We start from the raw sequence: 20,811 nt of genomic DNA on the forward strand, positions 1-20,811 counted from the left end.
GCAAGAGAATTCAAAATATTTCTCCAGGGTAGTGACTGATTCTGAACCACCAATGCTAGGAAGTAATTCACACCATTACGTACTAATGGCATTTCAGCACTGAAACATATTTTTTATTCACACAATGTCACAGACAATGCTGTCAAACTACAGCCCTTCCCTTACAATTTTACCATTCCTGAGAAAGAAAGCAAAAGCACATATTACTGATGGAAACAACATGTCTAGTGAACTGCAATTTCATGATAGCTAAATAGAACTTCAATGTTCATAAGTATAACTCTCAGTACCAATTAATGGAATTGGCCTTTTAATGTATAATAAAACCCTTACCACTGTATCAGACAAATGTTCCCTCTAGTCTAGTATATTGTTCCTGCAATGCCATGTGGTAAGCCACTCTTGAAGATGGGATTCTTAGCTTGATGAACCACTGGTTATTTAGCCTGACTAATGGGGAAGAAGAAGGGAAGAACTGTTTTTTTTGTACTCTGCTTTTTACTACTCAAAGGATTCTCAAAGTGGCTTACAATCACCTACCCTTCCTCTCCCCACAACAGACACCCTGTAAGGTAGCTGAGAGAGCTCTGAGAACTGAGACTGGCCCAAGGTCACCCAGCTGGCTGCATGTAGAGGAGTACAGCACCAAACCTGGTGATCCAGATTAGAGGCAACCACTACACCAGGATAGTCACCAACCTGCTGGTTGGGCCTGGAGATCTTTCAGAATTACAACTGATCTCCAGATTACAGAGATCAGTTCTTCTGGGAAACATGGCCACTTTTCAAAGTAGACTATGACATTCAACTCTTCCCCAAACTTTGACCCCCCCATCTCTACCCCAAATCTTCAGGAATTTCCCAACCCAAATTTGGCAACCCTATCTAAGATCGTGGCTTCATTTTATTTTTACAAATTTTATTTTTATTTATTTACACTAGTTTACCAGTCTCACAGGAACTCAAGATGGATTACGCAGAGTGAATCAGTACAATCAACAAAATGAGTATTCAGTAACCAATGCATTACGATTTTATCTATTTGGAACCGCCATAAAGAAGTATAGCGTAAGTATTAACATGACACATTACGTGGTACAGAAATTATGCAATAGGATCCTGAGAATAAGCCATATTAGTATAAGCTATACACAAGTAAGTTTCTGAACCATTTTGTACAATGCAATGCAGAAAAGCCCTCTTGAATATTCAGTTTTGTGTAGCTTGCAGAAAGCCAGGAGAATGGGAGTTTCCTGACATATTTAGGCAGACAATCCCACAAAGCAGGAGCCACAAGGGAGAAAGCACTTGTACCAGCAGTTGCCGATTTTGTCCATTTGCAGGTTAGAACCTGAAGAAGCCCCAGCTGACATGAGCAAAGTTATTGTGGCAGAGAGAGAGAGAGATAGTCAGAGAGAGAGACAGAGAGACAGAGAGACAGAAAGACAGAGAGAGAGAGAGAGAGAGAGAGAGAGAGAGAGAGAGAGAGAGAGAGAGAGAGAGAGAGAGGTGATCCCGTAAGGCTTTCAAGGACTTTGCATTTGATAATTAATGCCTTAAACTGTCTGGTAACAGATGGACCACCAAGTGTCTGCAGAATGGCAGTGGTATACAGGCTCTATCTAGCTCCCATTTGTAACCAAACCACGGCATTCTGGACCAGCTGAAGTTGATTTTGAGGAGAGACCAAAGTACAGTTTACTACAGTATAGTCTTGATGATACTGTGGCATAGATCCAGGTAGCCAGGTTAGCCATATTGATGCCGGAATACAAGGGACAGCCCTTCAATGGCTGATCTCCTTCCTCCAGGATCTTGGACAGAGGGTGGCAATAGGAGAGAGAACATCAGACCGCCAACAACTTATTTGCGGAGACCCACAGGGAGCGGTTTTCTCTCCTATCCTATTAAACATCTTCATGCGCCCTCTCGCACAACTGGTATGGAAGTTTGGGCTGGGTTGTCGTCAATATGCCGATGACACTCAGCTCTTCCTCCTGATGTATGGTCACCCTGACTCTCCCCCAGAAGCATTAGCCAGCTGCCTGGAAGCAGTTACTAGATGGCTCAAGCAGAGTCGCCTGAAGCTCAGTCCTTCAAACACGGATGTCCTGTGGCTGGGTAGAAAGGGCTCATGCAAGGAAGCACATCTGCCTGCCCTGGATGGTGTGCAGCTTTCTACGGCTCACTCTGCCAGGAATCTAGGCGTGATTCTGGATGTTTCCTTCACAATGGAAGCCCAGATCACAAAGGTAGTGTGGCTGGCAATTTACCATCTCTACCAAGCCAAACTACTAGCGCCCTACCTGGCCCCGGAACACCTAGCCACAGTGATCCATGCAACAGTCACCTCTAGACTGGACTTCTGTTACTCACTCGACACAAGCCTGTCCTTAGCCTTGACCCGGAAACTACAGCGAGTTCAAAATGCAGCGGCCAGAGCAGCAGTAGACTCAGCTGCCTAAGGAGGTGGTGAGCTCCCCCTCACTGGCAGTCTTTAAGCAATGGGTGGGGAGATACTTATAAAGGATGCTTTGGACTGACCCTGCATTGTGCAAGGGGTTGGACTAAATGGCCTGTATTGCCCCTTCAACTCTATGATTCTATGGTGCTATTGGCTGCTTTGGTAGGCTTTGGACTGGTTAACTACTGCATGCACGGGGGAGAGTTTCCATTTAAAAATTTAAATCTAACATACCCTCATAAGAAAAAAACTGATTAATGTAGCAGCAGGATACCCAAATCTCTTGCTGGCTTCCTTAGCCCACCTCATCCAAAGATATGAACTGATCATAAGTTGTCATCTTGTGAACATTTTAATATAAGCTCTAGATTCATTAAATTTTTATGGAAATTTCGAACAGCCCTGAGTGCAGACCTTCTTCAGTAATAAAGTATGAAAATGCAAATAGCCTTTGATTATGATTCGATAGTACAGGGAGAGATGAGGAGGAAAGGGACAGATTAGTAATAACAGAACTGAGTGTTAATGTTGGGGGAGGGAGGGTTGCAATACAGTCCAACAAGTTCTTAAAACACAAAGTAGTGATGGTCTGATACAGAGGGGCAGCAAGCAATTTACCAACTAATTAGAAACATTTATTTACATTTAATGTGCAATTCATTTCTTGTACATTAGGTCTCGTGGGTTCCATAAGAACGGGATGATGAAATTAATTTGGACTGGCTGCCAGTTGTCAATGCATCTGTACTATTGTAAATAAGAAAGCCTTGTTATCTGCTCCTATCACCTATCTCTGGAAATCTGCAATGAACCTCAATCACTATTCAAGAATCTCTGAATTTATTACCATCTCATTAGGGCATATCCAGTGAGGGCTGCAGGATGATAAACTACAAATCAGAAAATCTCATGTGATGACCAAAAGACAGTACAGATAAAACAAATTTCACCTCATGCTGAAATGATGCATCTGTCCGCACATTCCACAGGCACAGCCCAGGGGCCAAAAACAGTGTCAGAAACTAAAAACACCTGAGGAATGTTAAGGAAGTAATAATGCACACTGATAAAAAATCACAGTGCAGTGTGACAACCCCCACCACCACCAAGAGCAGTACATATCCCTCCACTAATCAGTTAAAAACTAGTAGATTATCATACTCTTTGGGTCCCTCTTAGGTTTGTATGCAACAGAATACTTCAATAATTTGTTGTTGTTTAGAATTTATTTCCCAGTCATTAGATTTAGCAGTTCACTGCCCATATAATTGCTGTTTATAGGCAAGGAAAACAGGGAGTCACGCAATATGCTTGTTACTACTAATCACACAGTACAAACAAAAACATGCCAAACAGTGATATTCCCCTTTTGATTTTCAGGTAGTACCTACCAGTGTGTATTGTACAGCTGTTACTACAAGCATCTTAAAAATTAAAATTATATAAAGATGCAATCTGATGAGCTAAATTATTTTGTTAGCAATTTGACTCGTGCTCTATATTATACCATATCAGAAGAAAGAACCTACACTAGGCTATAATAAACAATTTCACAATAAATGTAACTACAAGTGTCTTATCTCTTCTTTTAATAGAACAACCAAAATGGCCTCCAGATTAAAATCGTTTTCAAGTGAGTTTTCATCAGTGGTTGTTTTTCTAAAATATAAAGGCATACAATTAGTACAAGCTTGTCAACCATTTTTTCAGAACAGAAGAGAACATATTTATCTTAACACAGTTGTTATTCCAGTCTCAAACAATACATAACTCCTATAATTGTTATAAACATACAATCATTGTTTCTTTAAGTATCCTCCATATATAAATATAAATCAAAAGCAAGCTTTTTGGCTATTATTATAAAAATTATACTAAAGGGCCAAGTCTTACCGACTTAATGTTTGCTAGTGAAGTCCTTCAATAGGATCTAAAGTAAAATAACACTTTTAAATTTTATAAATCTATTGCCATTTGAAAATATTAATCCTTAGTAATAACCTCCTACCAATTCTTCTTGGCAGAATTTAAATAATATATATATGGCCTTTGGCTCACAGGTACAGGGAAGTTTAGTCGAAAGACTGTTCCCACTGGCTTGTGAACTGCCTATAGAAATTATACTCTAGCTGAGGAACTCACTCCATGCCACACCTATACCAATTAAAGCAGCGGTCTCACCCAAAAGAGAAGAGTTCCAAATATATGGAAAAATAAGGGCTCTAAATTCTCACAGTTGGCCATGAAGCCTCATCTATCAGTTAGGGTTTAAACTGTAATAAGACTTCTACAAAGGTACCCCAACAGGGCTATTGATCTTGTACCCTAACTTGAGCTCAGGAAATCACAGCATCATTTTGCAGCACCTGTGTTTGAAGCTGCTGCCTCACAAGAAGCAAGGAAGTTCCAAGTTCGTGTTCAAACCCTTAGGGCTCAAAGTTTTCAATGAGTAAATATAAAAGATTTCACGTTGTCTCAAGATCTTATTAATGTTCATCTTGTGGTGTCCAACATTTGAAATTTGTTCAAGTCCAAAGAATAGCAAATCTTCTGGCTTGTGTCCTTTTTCAATGAAGTGAGTCACCATCGAAGCGTCCATTATCTGGTGTCTGAGTCTGGACTGGTGTTCCTGAATCCAGACCCTAATTGGACGGCTGGTAATACCAATGTACAGTTGTGCACATGGACATTTGATGCAGTATATTAAGTTTTTGCTTGAACGGTTAATAAACCGATTAATCCTAACATAAAAGCCATTACTTGTTTCTCTGTATTCCTTGATGGTAACAAATACTTACAAACCCCACATGTACCACATTTGTAATTGCCTTTAGGAAAGTTACTTGCAAATGCTTCAGTATTCAATTGTTTTTTATTTATTAATTCACCTATAGTGTGGTTGCACCTCCATGCTAATCTTAGACCATTTTCACATCCAGGTAAGTCCCTGATCAGATGCCAATGTGTAAATAATATTTTTCTGATATTTATAGCAAAATATGAATAATCAAAAACACTGGTCAATTTCTGATCTTTTACCCTCTTTCTTGTTTTTGTTAGGTGCGAAGTTGTGTCCGACCCATCGCGACCCCATGAACAATGATCCTCCAGGCCTTCCTGTCCTCTACCATTCCCCGGAGTCCATTTAAGTTTGCATCTACTGCTTCAGTCACTCCATCCAGCCACCTCATTCTCTGTCGTCCCCTTCTTCTTTTGCCCTCAATCGCTCCCAGCATTAGGCTCTTCTCCAGGAAGTCCTTCCTTCTCTTGTGGTGGCCAAAGTATTTCAGTTTTATCTTCAGGATCTGGCCTTCTAAGGAGCAGTCAGGGCTGATCTCCTCCAGGACTGACCGATTTGTTCGCCTTGCAGTCCAAGGGACTTGCAGGAGTCTTTTCCAGCACCAGAGTTCAAAAGCCTCAATTCTTTGACGCTCAGCCTTCCTTATGGTCCAACTTTCGCAGCCATACATTGCAACTGGGAATACCATAGCCTTGACTAAATGCACTTTTGTTGGCAGGGTGATGTCTCTGCTTTTTAGGATGCTTATTGTACTGCAATATGTCTCTCCTTGGCATCTACCCTAATTTTAGCCTGCCTGATAATAGATGATGGATAGCCCCGATGTTCCAGGGCTTTAGCTAATTCATTACTGGCATTTTCATAGGACGAGGAGCGATAGTTAATGTGTTTATGTCTCAAAAATTGCTCATAGGGTAAATTCCTTATGAGGTGGGGAGGATGAAAACTGTTGAAATGAAGAAGTGTGTTGCGATCTCTTGGTTTTTTGTATGATGTGGTGGTCAATCTACCATCTGGGTTTAAAGTGACCAACGTATCTAAAAATGGTACTTCCACCATGTGAAAAAGAAGCATATACTGCCATTCTAAAAGCTCTTACTTGAGAGTAATCCTCATTGAATAGACCTGATTAGGTTTCTGAATAGACCATTTTAGGATTCTTCACACATTTTACTACACATCAGCAATAAGATACAGGATTACTTTGCTGTGGCCATTTCTGATTTGATTCCAGGACCGTTTCAGCAAAACTTGAGTGGCTTCCTGCTTGCAAACACAGGATGGTATACCTCGTGTTTGCAGCCCTCCTCACGGGAGACCCCCACAACCAAAAATGAGATTATATTTCTTCTTTAAATCTTTTGATATTCAATATATAGAAAACATCACCCTTCCTACCTTTCCTACCTTCTCTTCCAGATATCAGATGTCATAATGTGCTATGATCCATTTAAAATAAAGCCAGCTGTAACTGAACTCCTTGTATGTAAATTGGATTTGTGATAGGGAAAAATGCATCAACAGTCCGATCAATAAATTCTTCATTGAATGTGTAAAAAAAAATTATATTAGACCCAAAGTATATATAACCCACTGTGTTTTCCTTTTCTTGACATGATTAATTGATCTCTGGCAAAAACTGATTTTTCATTCCCCCACCCTTACTCTGTATTCTCTGCTGAAAAAAGAAAAAAAGCAGCACTAAGTGTAAAAAAGATTAAAAGTAAATACAAATCTCAGAAATTTAATTCCAACCTTCTTCTTTTCCACCTGCAACCATCCTAGCCTTGGAACTTAATGCTGCAGTAAGAGTGGCATCCGATGGTCAGGTGCATTATTGCCCAGTATATAAATTGTAATGTTTTTTCCATCACTGTTTGATAAATCAGACACTTCTCTTAGCTGTAGACATACAACAGTGATCATTTACAAAAACTGAAGCATTTACTAGATCTCTGGGAATACTCTGCATGGCACATGTGGACCATTTGTATTTCAGATGTATGAACCCTTAATGAAGATGTCAAAGCCAAGACTTCTGTATTTCATAGTTTGTAACACTGACCTGCTTTATGTGCACATTTATTCCTTAGTCTGTCTCCTGGGGTTATGAACAGAAAGTCACTAGCAACAAGAAAAAGCATTCAGGTGTCTGCCTTGGAAGATTAGAAAGGATATCCTTCCCTCCTGCATAGCAAGCATATCAAGCCAATACGAGAACCATACAAATATGGGATTGCTCTGAAAGGTGTTTGGAAAGATTCTTCATTTTGTGGAATGGAACGATAGGAGGGAAAGCTTATGTTATTCCAGGTGTAAACTGCACGGAGCTTTTATTCCAATCCCAGGTCGATTCAGTCCCTGCTGTCTACACAGAATGCGATTTCCGTTTGGATTTGGGGCAATTTAAATTTTCCTTCTGAAGCAAGAAGGATTGATCTGGAGTGACCCTACCTTTGAGTGCTTTTAATGCTCAATATATTTTAAAATTGCATTGTTTTGAATCTGGGCTCTCCTCCATGGTAGAGAACCCATGATTGGCCACAGGTAGTCATGTGACAAACTTGCCTTAAAGGAAAAGCTCCTAATTTCTCCCAACTTCTGTCCGTCTTGGATTTTTTTTCCTGCCTTCTTCGATCCTCTCCCCCCCTTTAAGAAAAAAAAGGATTTTTTCATCCCTCCTCTGACTTCTTCGATCCTCCCCCCCTTCAAGAAAACAAAGTAAGAGTCTCCATTTGCCTCCCCCCTTCTGAACTACCCTAACCACATGCAGAAGACTTTCCTGTTTCAAGGGGGGGGGAAGGAAGATCCGAGTTCAAAGCGATCTGAATTCAACAGGATTGACAATGGAATAAACAAAGTAAGTGCAGACTTTGCCCTAGTTTACTTAAGGACCAAAAAAGTATACATTTAGAGATATAGGGCTAGTGTATAATTCCCCTTGGGGCTATTCCCTGTATTCCACTGCAGTCTTGCTGTCTGTGTGATCATTCTGGAACACTGTATTCCCCACTCTGCCAGATCGTACCCAAAGGGTGCTTGTTAATGGTTCAGCATCCCCTTTGAGAAGAGTGACAAGTGGAGTGCCCCAGGGATCTGTCCTGGGGCCTGTGTTGTTCAACATATTTATAAATCATTTGGATGAGGGATTAGAGGGGGTACTTATTAAATTTGCAGATTATACTAAACTGGGAGGGGTAGCAAACACAATAGAAGACAGAATCAGGATACAGGATGATCTTTATAGGCTTGAGAACTGGGCTAAACTGAATAAAATGGAATTCTATAGCAACAAAAGTAAAGTTCTGCAACTAGGTAGGAAACACCATATACACCAATATAGGATGGGGAGAGTTGTCTTGGCAGTAGTATGCACAAAAAGAATCTAGGAGTCTTAGTAGACCATACATTGAACATGAGTCAGCAATGTGACTTGGTGGCTAAAAAGGCAAATGGGATTTTGGTCTGTATCAAATGGAGTATCATATCCAGATCATGGCAGGTGATGGCACTTTACTCTGCTCTGGTTTGGTCTCATTTGGAGTACTGTGTTCAGTTTTGGGCACCAAAGTTGAAGTGGGATGTAGACAAGACGGTGCATGTCCAGAGGAGGGCAACAAAGATGGTGACAGGTTTGAAGACCAAGATGTATAAGAAAAGGTTGGGGGAGCTTGGTCTATTTAGCCTGGAAAAGAGATGACTGAGAGGAGATCTGATAAGCATCATCAAGTATTTAAAAGGCTGGCATATAGATGATGGATGGATCATTGTTCTCTCTTGCCCCTGAGGGACAGACCAGAACCAATGCAATGAAATGATTTCAAAAGAAATTCCATCTAAACATCAGGAAGAAGTTCCTGACACTTAGAGTGGTTTCTCAGTGGAACAGGCTTCCTCAGGAGGTTGTGGGTTCTCCATCTCTGGAAATTTTAAAACAGAAACCAGATAGCCATCTGATGGAGAGGCTGATTCTGTGAAGGTTCAAGGAGGTGGCAGGTTACAGTGGATGAACAATAGGATTGTGAGTGTCCTGCAATGTGTGGGAGGTTGGACTAGATGATCCAGTAGATCCCTTCTAAGTACATATTTTAAAAGGTATGTTAGAAGCCCATCAGGTGGTTGGAAATACTAGTTCTTTCCCTTTTTTGGTTGCCCATAGCAATGTAGCATTCACAGATTACAACCATACAGTATAAACATGAAAGTCAGACCAAGGTTACTTCAAAGTCAGATGGGCACCATTTAAATCTATGGGATGATGAAGAGGGAAAAAACTATAAGGAAAAACACAGACCAAGACAGGGAAGGGCAAAGAAAGGAGGCACCAACATAATGCAAGTCCAAATGCTGGACTGGGAACATGAGAAGTAAGCCACAAGGTGGGCCAAGCAATTAAAAAGGACAACTTGCCTTTGTGTGACCTATATCTATAGTTCTGATGAGAACATGGAAGTCAGAAATGACAAGTTTACTTTTTAATTCTAATGAGCTGGGTTACTAAAAGGTTAATGAGGGATTTCAAAGACTTTGAAATGTGACACAATTTAGTACAACATTTCAGCCAGTGGTATTGCTGATTTATGTGTTAACATGATAGATAGTAGCTTGCAAAATGAGACAGAAAATTAGAAGGCTTTGTGTGATTGCTAAAATTAGAGGATATACATCAAATGTAAGAAATTAAGCAAAGAAAAAAAGAATATACACTTTACAACCTTGATTAAAAAAATGTGCTCAGTATGCACAGAATTAGGAGCTGCAGTTTTTATTACCATACCCCAGTGAAATTGTTTGCCCTTTATTTCTAATGAGATGAGATATGAAACCTGTAAAAATGGTTGTGTTTTTATGATCTTGTTGTCCTTTGTACCCAGGCATTTATGTAAGCCAGTTGCAAAATTCAAAGATATTGCAAAAGAATTTACAGACTTTCCATATTGTTTATAATTTCAACTATCCTGGAAACTATACATACAAGGTAACTGAAAACAGGACTTTCAACAATAAGATATTCAGTTTTTAAAACTTTAAGTAACTTAACATTTGAGTTTGGTTCTATAGTGTTACAATCAAAGTTAGTCATATTATAAAATGAATATATTCAAGTCCTTGCGGTTGATTCCCAGGGGAAATACATTTTAAGATGTAAGTCATCACCTGAAACAGGAACAAATCCCCGTACTTGTATCTTTAGCCAAGGGATCCATCCCGCTAAATTTCAGGCAAACACAAGGAATCGTCCCCTTTCTACAGACAATTAAAATTCTTCCTTGCAGAAGCATTGAGCCTCTTCCTCCATTCCATATGATGCGGTCACTGTGAGGAAGGAAGATAAATCTGTGCCTCTGCCCTTATTTCTCCCTCCCTTCTTTGACTGCCTACCAGCATATTCAAGCAAAGCCTTTGCCTGTGTTTCTTACTGGCCAGGCAAGCTGGCTGCCTATCATAAAGGAGAGGAAAGTCATAGCTTCTGCTTCTATGACCCCCATACTCCCCTCTCTGTTTGTCAGCAGGTACAAGCAAAATGCACTAGTCAGGCACCTACCTACTGACCCACTTTCTACCTTCACTGTGAAGCTTGCCTTTGACTGTCAAATCAGCAGGGTTCCAACTATACAGTTTTAGAAGTTCAATATGCTCTGTATATTTATCCTTTGTGAGGATATAAAAGAGAGGTAGAACTGTACTATATTATTTTTTATGAACAAGGCACACATCTTGACTATAACATTTCTAAATGCACACCCTAATACTAAAGTCAAGAGGAAAAAAAGATCAGAATAAGTTCTTATCATCCTTCATACTGAAACTGCATAACTCGAGCTATGCAGAGAGGGCAATCTCAGAACCATCTGAGCTTGCTCCTTGCTACATGCTTTTAAATAATCGGGTTTGCTAAATAAAGCGCAGACACAATATTTTCTGGACTATGACGTCAGAGATTCCTGCTATGAAATTTCACTTGCCACTGAATTAGGTATCAATGTAGTCAGAATGTTCTTAAAACTTCAAGAGGCTCATGCAAGACGTGTTGGAATTAATCTGGAAGTTGAAATCTTAACAGGATTTCAATATGCTAGGACAGATTTAAACATGTCTCTGGATCTTTTTTTATAGAGATCACTTGAATCTCCATATTATTTTTCCTTGAGGAGTTGTTTTCGATCCCCCCCCCATCCAGTGTTATCCATTTACCCACTCAGATATCTAGTTCACTCAATGTGCACCACTCCATACAGAACAACATATTGCCCACCCTTGCCTCACCTGCAAGCTTAAAATCTGTTTATTTAAGTCTTTCTATTGCAGTGGTGGCTGTTAATATGCCATTTTGATCAATGTTAATTGAATTTATTATGGATTTGATATTTGCTTATTTTTTAACATCAAGTTGCAGCCAACTTATGGAGACTCTGTGGTGTTTTTAAGGCAAGATATGTTTGGACATTGTTTGCTATTGCCTGCCTTTGGGTTGAGAAACTGGCATTCCTTGGTGGTCCCCCATCCACATATTAAGGGCAAACCTACTTAGCTTCTAAAATCTGATATGATCAGGCTGAGGTATCCTGTTACCAACTGAGATGCTTGATTTGGGAATTTATCTAGCAAGAGGGATAATAATGGGAACTCCACTAGTGTATGCCAGGGTTATTCCCTTAAAAACTCTCAACATGAATCAGACAGGAATAAACTGGTTTTATTAAGAACAATTTAAGGACAACTAACAAGCTTACAAACAATAAATGAAGCACACATAGAAGAATTTAAAATAAGGAAAGCACGGTTGACCATGCAGAATAGAGGTTAGGCTTCATTTGGAATACTGTGTTCCATTTTGGGCACCACAGTTGAAGAGGGATGTAGACAAGCTGCAGTTCCAAGAACTTGGCTAGATCTCAAATTGCAGGAAACCATCTACCAGTCAAATATCTGACTGACAATTCAAATTATTATCTGTAACCGGTCCTGCGGTATTAAATAAAAGGGTAAGGGCAATGTGGGAGGAGAAAGGGCAGGCTCTGTCCAGGATAAAAACTCGGAGGACCCAATCAGGAGCCACAAAGTAGCTTCTGATTGGGCCCTCCAAGTGTCCATCCAGGGCCAAGCAGCCAATGGGGAGCCACACAAAGTGCAGCTTCCCATTGGCTGCTTGTCCCAGCCTAGCCTGGCCCGGCCGGGGAGTCACCGCGCAGACACAGAAGGATGGCCACGCGGTGAGTCCTCCGCCCGGGTTCTCCTCCCACTAGGGAAAGGAGCAGGGACACTGCGTCAAAGACGCGGCCTCCCTGCTCCTTTCCCACCCCAGGTCCCTTGCTCGGGAGCCTTCTGCTGGCCCCAGGCCACCTTTGAAGCATCCAGGACGTTGCAAGGGTGCCCCGGGACCAGCAGAAGGCCACACTGTCCCCCGCTGCCACAACGAGCCTTCTGCCAGGCCCAACCGCTCCCTCGCAGTGTCCTGGATGCTGCTCGGGAGCTACTAGGGCTAGTAGAAGGCAGCACCACCACCCCCGGCCAAGAGCCTTTTACGGGCCCTCCCCCCCTGGTCCCCTTCAAATAGTCCAGGTAGCTTACCAGTTTGTTGATATAATAAATGAAAAGCACAGGAGCCAATAAAGAGCCCTGTCTTACCTCATTGTAGGCGTTAATGGGCTCAGTGAGATACCCATCTCTGTTGCATCTTACTCTTATTGCAGTCTGTCCATGGAGGGCACAAATAAGAAAGAGAAGCCTCTTACCAATAGTAGATGCCTCCAGTTTGGCCCACTAATGAGATTGTGAGATGGAATTGCATGATTTAAAATCGACAAATGCTGCATATAATGAGACTGAACTCTTGGCACTGTACTTTTCAATAAGATGTTGGAGATCTACCAGTTGTAGATCTACCTTCCCTAAAAGCAGCTTGTTCCTGCACCAAAACCTTCTTCTGATCAAGCCAGATGCCAAGTTTGTCTAGAAGGTACTCGGCATATAGTTTGCTTATAATGCTTAAAAGGCCTGTAGTTTGGGGAATCATTTCTGTTACCCTTCTTATAAACAGGAATCTTAGGGACCCAATAACCATTAAATATTCCATTTCCCTCTGCATCATTATGATTTCTTCTTTATTTTGCCTTGGTGCACCCTCTTTTTTTCCTTCACTAATGAGGGATGTCCAATTTTCATCAGTAAGTTGGGAAATTAAGGACATTTTAAAACTACTTTTGGTACTGGTGTATTAATGTGACAAGATATAAGAAAGATGATGAAGAAGAGTTGTTTCTTATATGCCACTTTTCTCTATCAGAGGGAGTCTCAAAGCGGTTTACAATCTCCTTCCCTTTGGTCTCCCCACAACAGACACCCTGTAAGGTGGATGAGGCTGAGAGAGCCTTGATATTACTGCTCGATCAGAACAGCTTTATCAGTGCTGTGGCAAGCTCAAGGTCACCCAACTGGCTCTATGTTGGGGAGTGGGGAAATCAAACCCAGCTTGCCAGATTAGAAGTCTGCACTCCTAACCACTACACCAAAGATGGACTTTCCTTCTAATAATGGCAGGCAGTTCTTGCTTGTTAAATTGTAAATTTTCTCATATCTTCATACTTCAAAAAAAAGGGGCTGATATTGCAGCTTTGGTCATATGAACAAATGTATTCAGATGTAATTAAGTAGCCAATTAATGGGATAAAAGACAGACAATTGATCAAATTATTTCATCAGTTGACAGCCTTAACAGAATAATCTGAAGTAGTACATACTTATATAACCAGCTGGCATTCTCATGGGGCTTACTTTTAGGTAAGAAAAAAAACAGCTTAATAAAGCCCTAAATCATGGTTGTATATCTGAAATAGGTATACATGAGCACTCTGAAGCAAGACCAGTCAGCAATGTCCATCTGTTTCTTACTGCTATCTCCTACTGTTAACTTTATTATGACACACCTGTTTTATTGCCACTGATGTACTGACAAATTAAACTATCATGTCTATAGTTTGGCCACTTGACACAAAAAACTGCTATTTTAATAGGTATCCATTCCATGTTATGAGTTTGCAAAACCTCTCCCAAATTCTGTGTGTCGTATATATACAGTGTATATTCTCTCTCTCTCTCTCTCTCTCTCTCATACACAGATACAATCACACACACACACAGAAGTGCTTCTGTTTGCTTTCATGAAATACTCCTACTGCAACATTAATTGGTTTGTTGTGAGACCAAATTTCTTCTGCTTTGTTGCATGGCATCATTGATACCTCAGCCTGCTTTGATGTATTTTTCACATGCTTCTGCTACTAATCCTCCAGCATGTCCCACATTGAAATGCATACCCTTTCCCCCCAGTGAAGGGAGCTTTTCTTTATTAAATTGTGTATGTTTGTGTTTATTTTTAATCAGATTTCAGTATAAGTTTGGATCTGTGGACAGGGGAGGAATGCTGTTGCGGTGCTGTGCACTTACTTTTTCTCAGTATCCAAACCACTGAAAGCTAGTACTACTGACTCTCAGACTAAGATTCCAGCAGGGACCCTCAATCCATATTTCCTTTGAAAACAAATTAGGCTAGTCTCATGGTCCCTGGAGTGGTCATGAGATTCTGTTTCCCTAGTCCCCCCCCCCCACAAAAAAAAAGAAGCAGACATGTTGCTAATATGAAGGAATTGTGCCTCATGCAGATTACTGACCGTCTGGGACTCCAGATTCAGCTTTGGAACAGAAACTAGGAAATAAGAAAGTATGTCACAAGAGCCTCTTATGGCGCAGAGTGGCAATGCAGCAGACATGCAGTCTGAAGCTTTGCCCATGAGGCTGGGAGTTCAATCCCAGCAGCCGGCTCAAGGTTGACTCAGCCTTCCATCCTTCCGAGGTCGATAAAATGAGTACCCAGCTTGCTGGGGGGCAAACGGTAATGACTGGGGAAGGGACTGGCAAACCACCCCGTATTGAGTCTGCCATGAAAACGCTAGAGGGCGTCACCCCAAGGGTCAGACATGACCCGGTGCTTGCACAGGGGATACCTTCACCTTGACCTTCATGTCACATTATTCCATCCTAAGACAAAGAAAGACAAAGAAAAAAAAGGGGAACCTTCTCTTTTACACTTGAGTGCTTTGTGATTTTGCTTTATGGATTAACATATCTCTTTTTCATCTTTTGCATAATGTGCCTATGGATTTAAACCCTTGGTGCATATCCACAAGTCTAAATGTTGTATTGTGATATGGTTTGGCATGATAAAATTTTTGCTTTAATGTATGCGAAAGCTATTTAAGTGTGCAAATAGAAGACTGTTATGGAAACTCCTACCCAAGCTCCCACACAGGGTTCCTGTTATGAATTCAGTGTAATTTACAGATTTAGTTGTTCTTTCAGCTGTCTGTGCTCTCAAGCATCATTCATTTTTAACTACATTAATAGTCATTTATGGTTAGCTGCTATAAATCAGAGGATTGCATACTCAGGCTCAGAAGATGTCTGTGAATCATGAGATTATGCCAAAGTTCAGCAGCCTTGCATAAACATTTTGCCTTACTTGCACTCTCTCGTTTTAATTAAATATTCTACGTACTATTTCAGAATGATGAGTGTAGCCATTCCCATCACAGTAGTATTTAGGCTTCACTTGAACTATCATTTATAGAACAGATGATATTATAGTTCTAATAAGTCCCAGAGGCCAGTAATGATTGAAATTCAATGTTTTCGTTGAGCCATGCAGGTATAGTTCACTTGTGAGGTACTAGGAATTTGGTAAAGAAAGACAGTGCTCAAAAAATATGGTTATTTTTGCTTATAATGTCATATCAATATATTAGAAGACACTAACAAATCAGTAGCTAATCAGTTTATTTTCTTTTAGATTTATTATAGTACTATGTAAAATAAATTTCAAGCATGTAATGTAGATAGCTGGGCAGATACATTGGCTACCGGTTGAATTCCAGGCAATAGTTTTAACCTTTCAGGCCTTACATGGTCCAGGACCAGCCTACCTTAGAGATTTCCACTCTGAGTCTATGGAATGCAAGAGCATTGCATTCCATAAATTCCAACCTGCTGGTAGTCCCCAGCCCCAAAGAAGTGCAATTGGCTTCAACCAGAGGCAGGGCCAGCTCCAGCCTGGTGGAATGAGTTGCCAGCTGACTGTTGGAGCTGACAAAGTTCCAAAGGGCCTGCAAGATGGCACTCTTCCACCAGGCCAATATAAGCATAATATGACATCAGAAAGGCCCCCCTCCTCCTCTCTCCACACTTTCAATCTGAAATCTGGACATAAAAATAATGCCAGAACTTACTCTGACCCGTGTGGCCAGTTGAGCACTCAGTAGGGTTTTTAGATTTTTTTTTTAAATGCTGTTTGTAAATGTTTTTTTATATTTATTCTGTACATGTTTTTACTGATGTTAGCTGCCCCGAGCCTGTTGCCAGGATGGGGCAGTCAATAATCTAATCATCTAATTATATTTTCTAATTATAAATAATAAAAAATAAACAAGTCATTCACAAATGTATTTAATTCCCATCCTCCTCATAATGCTTAAGGAGATTAAGATTTTTACATATTTATTCATGACTAGAATTCAAGCCTGCTGTATGGAGAATACAGTGGGTGCTAGGAGCCATCCTGGCTGGGCTCCCCTGCGGGGCTCCAGGCCTTCCCTGGTGGCCTGGCAGCACACCCGCTGCCTCTGCGAGGTGGTGGGCATGATTTCCGGGTGGCGGGGAAGGCGGCCCTCCCAGGCTAACTGGTGGGGCTGTCTGCAACATGGCGAGGCTGTCCCTTTGGCCGAGGCGAGGCCTCCACCCCCAGCTGGCTCCCAGCTCTGTGCGATGCCAGGGCCTTATGGCCTACCTGCCATGTCAGCAGCCAGCATGGGAATGGCGGGCATAGGCCGAAGGTGGCCCACGTTGGGGGGTAGGTGGGTTGGGAGGCGCTTCACGCCTCCCAGCTGGTCAGTCCTGGACCAAGGGGCCAATTGTTGCCCCTCCCATCCCATACAGCGCCCACCCCCACACCCCTTACTGTTTTATTTATACCACTCTCAGAGCAGTATACAGATATTTTGCACTACTCTTTTATATGAGACTAGGGGCAAAGCCCGTTGTATCCAGGAATACAATGGGTGCTAGAGCTTGGCAGTGAGATGAGAAAGTTGTTCAGTCTGTAAGGGCATGGGGTTGAATGTGTGTGTTGTGTGGGAGGTTGTGGTGGCGTGGTGACAAATGAGGGCACGGGTGTGGAGAGATGAGTGTCAAGAACCTGTGGTTTGGAATGTTCACTGAGTGTGGGAGAGGTGTGCTTTCCAGGCCTTTGGGAAGCGCTCCCTCTCCCCCCCTCCCCCGCAGTCAGTGTTAATTATGGGTAGCTACAGGTTGAAATCATTCTACATACCATACATAACCCTTGTGAAGGGGGTGGAAATGCTTTGCTTGACAGATTCATATGGGTTTATTTGTTTACTGAAAACCAAATCAGAAGGTTAAGCGGTCCTGCTATTAATTCTTTGCCCATACTGAGTGACAACCTCCGAATCACTACTTTTCAATGAAGAGAAGAATTTGATAGACTGTTCCTGCACTGGCTATTTATTTTCTTGTTTTCCCTTCATTGTTATTGCCTCTCTATATGTAATTGGTTAATGCATAATACACCTCCTGGATGTTCTTCTTGCTTAGTTTACATGCTAGTTCAACACAAACAGGAATTTTCTTGTCAAGAGTTGAAATAGGGATCTCTGCCATTCATATTGCCCAAACTGGGCACAAGATAAATGGATGTGAATCAGACTTTTGAAATGGGAATACTAAGAAGGCAGTGAGGACTCTCTTGACAGTCAATGATACTCTTAGGGGTTACAGTACTTCAGCTTCAAAATTTAAAAGGCAAGGAGTTGGAATTCATATACAAATTTGTTACCATCCGGCTTACTCAGTAGCAAGTTGTGATGGTTAAAGGTAAAGATATCCCCTGTGCAAGCACCATGTCTGACCCTTGGGGTGATGCCCTCTAGCGTTTTCTTGGCAGACTCAATACAGGGTGGTTTTGCCATTCCCTTCACCAGTCATTACCGTTTTACTGTTTTAGCCCCCAGCAAGCTGGGTACTTATTTTACTGACCTTGGAAGGATGGAAGGTTGAGTCAACCTTGAGCTCCCAGCCTCATGGTCAGAGCTTCAGATACCATGTCGGCTGCCTTACCACCCTGCGCCACGAGAGGCTGGTCCTGTGATGGTTAGCTCACTGCAAAAAAAAATGAATTCTTCATTCTCATAAGTTTAGGTATGCTCTTTCATACATCTGATGAGGTAGGATCTGGCTCACAAAAGTTTACCCTATTAGTCTTTTAAGGTATTATGAAACTCTCTGCTATTTTGGTTGCATCAGACTAACATGCCTATTCCCCCTGGGTAGTCATGAAAAAGCCAACAGATCAAAGACCTGACCATTATGTGTACAGTAGGCCTGACCTCAATGATCTATTGTGGCAGTGAGTTCCGTGGTATTTCCTTATTAATGCTAGATGTCTTGCTTTTCAGTTTCATGGAATGTCACCTTGCTCTTTATTAAAAAGAGGTGAAGTGCTGGAATGACCTTCTCAATATTATTCATGGTTTTATATATCTATTTAATGGCCTGCCTTATTAATCTCTATCCAGAGGTCTGGCCATTCTTCTCATTTTCTCTGTGCCTCTCTGTATCTCTTCTATTTCAGTCCTGTCTTTTACGAGATAGACTGACTAGAAGTGGAATATTAAGTACCCTATTGATCAGTTTTTGCAGTAAGTTCTGCATGATGCCAGTTCTCATGCCAAAATGGAACTTCCTTGATTCATTGTCCATCGTTGTCCCTTGATCAGTTGTGTTAATTTTTAAAGTACAGTAGATTGCTCATAGATTCTCTGTGCAAAATTAAAAGTTGGGAGATATATACTGCTGCTGTTGATATATTGTCCTTTATAAAGCAGTTATATTTTCATTTCATATATTTGCACCAATGCACTTTATCCACATATTTTATTTCTAATTATTTTGCATGGGATCGTCAAGCCACTTATTTGCACATTTATTTCAATGAAATACAATTAATTTGTGCATATTTTGTAACCTTTATGCTTAAGAGTTCACTTGTTTGGCTATGGCTGTTTTTAGTAGGTAAAAATATGAAGAAAACATAAATGATGACTTGAAATATATCCTCAGTTTTTCATGGGAAGCCTTCTCTCACGCCTCAAGGTTAACAGCAGTCTAAAGTGTATAGCAAATTTTGTATGGCATTTAATCATCCTGGATCATACTGCATACTGGTTTGCATTAACAGGAGGATACTGGCAAAAAATACACCCCCCCAAAAAAGAGCTCTGCTCATTGTTCAAGTAATTATATGTTGCTAAAAACATCAGTGGTAACTCGTAGCTTTAGTTTTCTGCAGTTTAAAATGTATTCTCTCTCTGTAAAAAATGTATGTCATTGCTACAGCAGAGTTAAATATTAGCAACATGTGAGCTGTTGAAATTACATGCTGGCTACAGAAACATAGTAGATAAACCAAGCAATTCTTAATCTGGTTCACAATTTCTGTGCTACTTGGCAATCAAGTCCAACAAAAAAGGAAAACTTAGGGCAAAAGGCAGGCAGACTGAAAGTCAATGGTCTATTGGCCCAAAGGGCTAGCCTAGTGGCCTCCCTTAGCAGTAATTTGTCCTGACTGACGGAGGCAGCAAATGTTGCTATGTTAGATTAGCCAGGAGCACCTGATGCATCTGCTCGGTCAGTGTTGCTCGACTTCCAAGGGCAGAAGGATAGATTGTAGTGTGAACATCCCAACTGGAAATGTATATATTTTCTCTTTTCAGTGTCAGGTTGCCAGGTGCCTTCAGGCAACTGAGGGGGGGGACTTCCCAGGAGTGGGAGGGAAGCCCAGGTGACATCATCGATGATGTGATGACATTACTGCAGTTAGGTAACAAAGTGACACCATCACATTGTGCTATTGCAGTGATACTTCAGCATTTGAAAGTTTGTGCAATATATATTTTTTGCACACCTGAGTGTGAAATTGGAGTTCACTGTAGGTGGGCAGGTGCGCGGGCGCGGCCCAATGCGCGAGCATGGTCCGCGTGGGCGCGGCCCGATGCCCTGCCGGTCCCCAGCCTCAGAAAGGTTGGGGACCACTGTACTAGATGACCAACTCTACGATTCTATGAAATACTAGAGAGTCTCTGTGACATTGACTATGTGATGATGTCACTTATGGTACATGGTAGAAGTGATGTTACCACATTGTCAGTGATGTAGCCTGGACCTCCTTCCTGCTCTGGTAAGTGCCCCCACTAGTCAGCTGATTGGAGGTGGGGAGAGCAAAGCCTCATGGAGAAAATCCCCTGACCCTGGGGGTTTCCTGGCAACCCTATTTCAGTGTCATAGTGGACCATGATCTGGTTTGCAGGGCCCCTACCAGTATCTGGCAAACTTAAATCAAGGCCTCAGGCATACTAAACCTTTTAAAACTGAAGTTTCTGTTTTCTGAACTTTCCCCGTATAGGGGACATTTTATCATTGC

This window comes from Paroedura picta, chromosome 7 (assembly GCF_049243985.1).
Source record: "Paroedura picta isolate Pp20150507F chromosome 7, Ppicta_v3.0, whole genome shotgun sequence".
In the NCBI taxonomy this organism is placed as follows: domain Eukaryota; kingdom Metazoa; phylum Chordata; class Lepidosauria; order Squamata; family Gekkonidae; genus Paroedura; species Paroedura picta.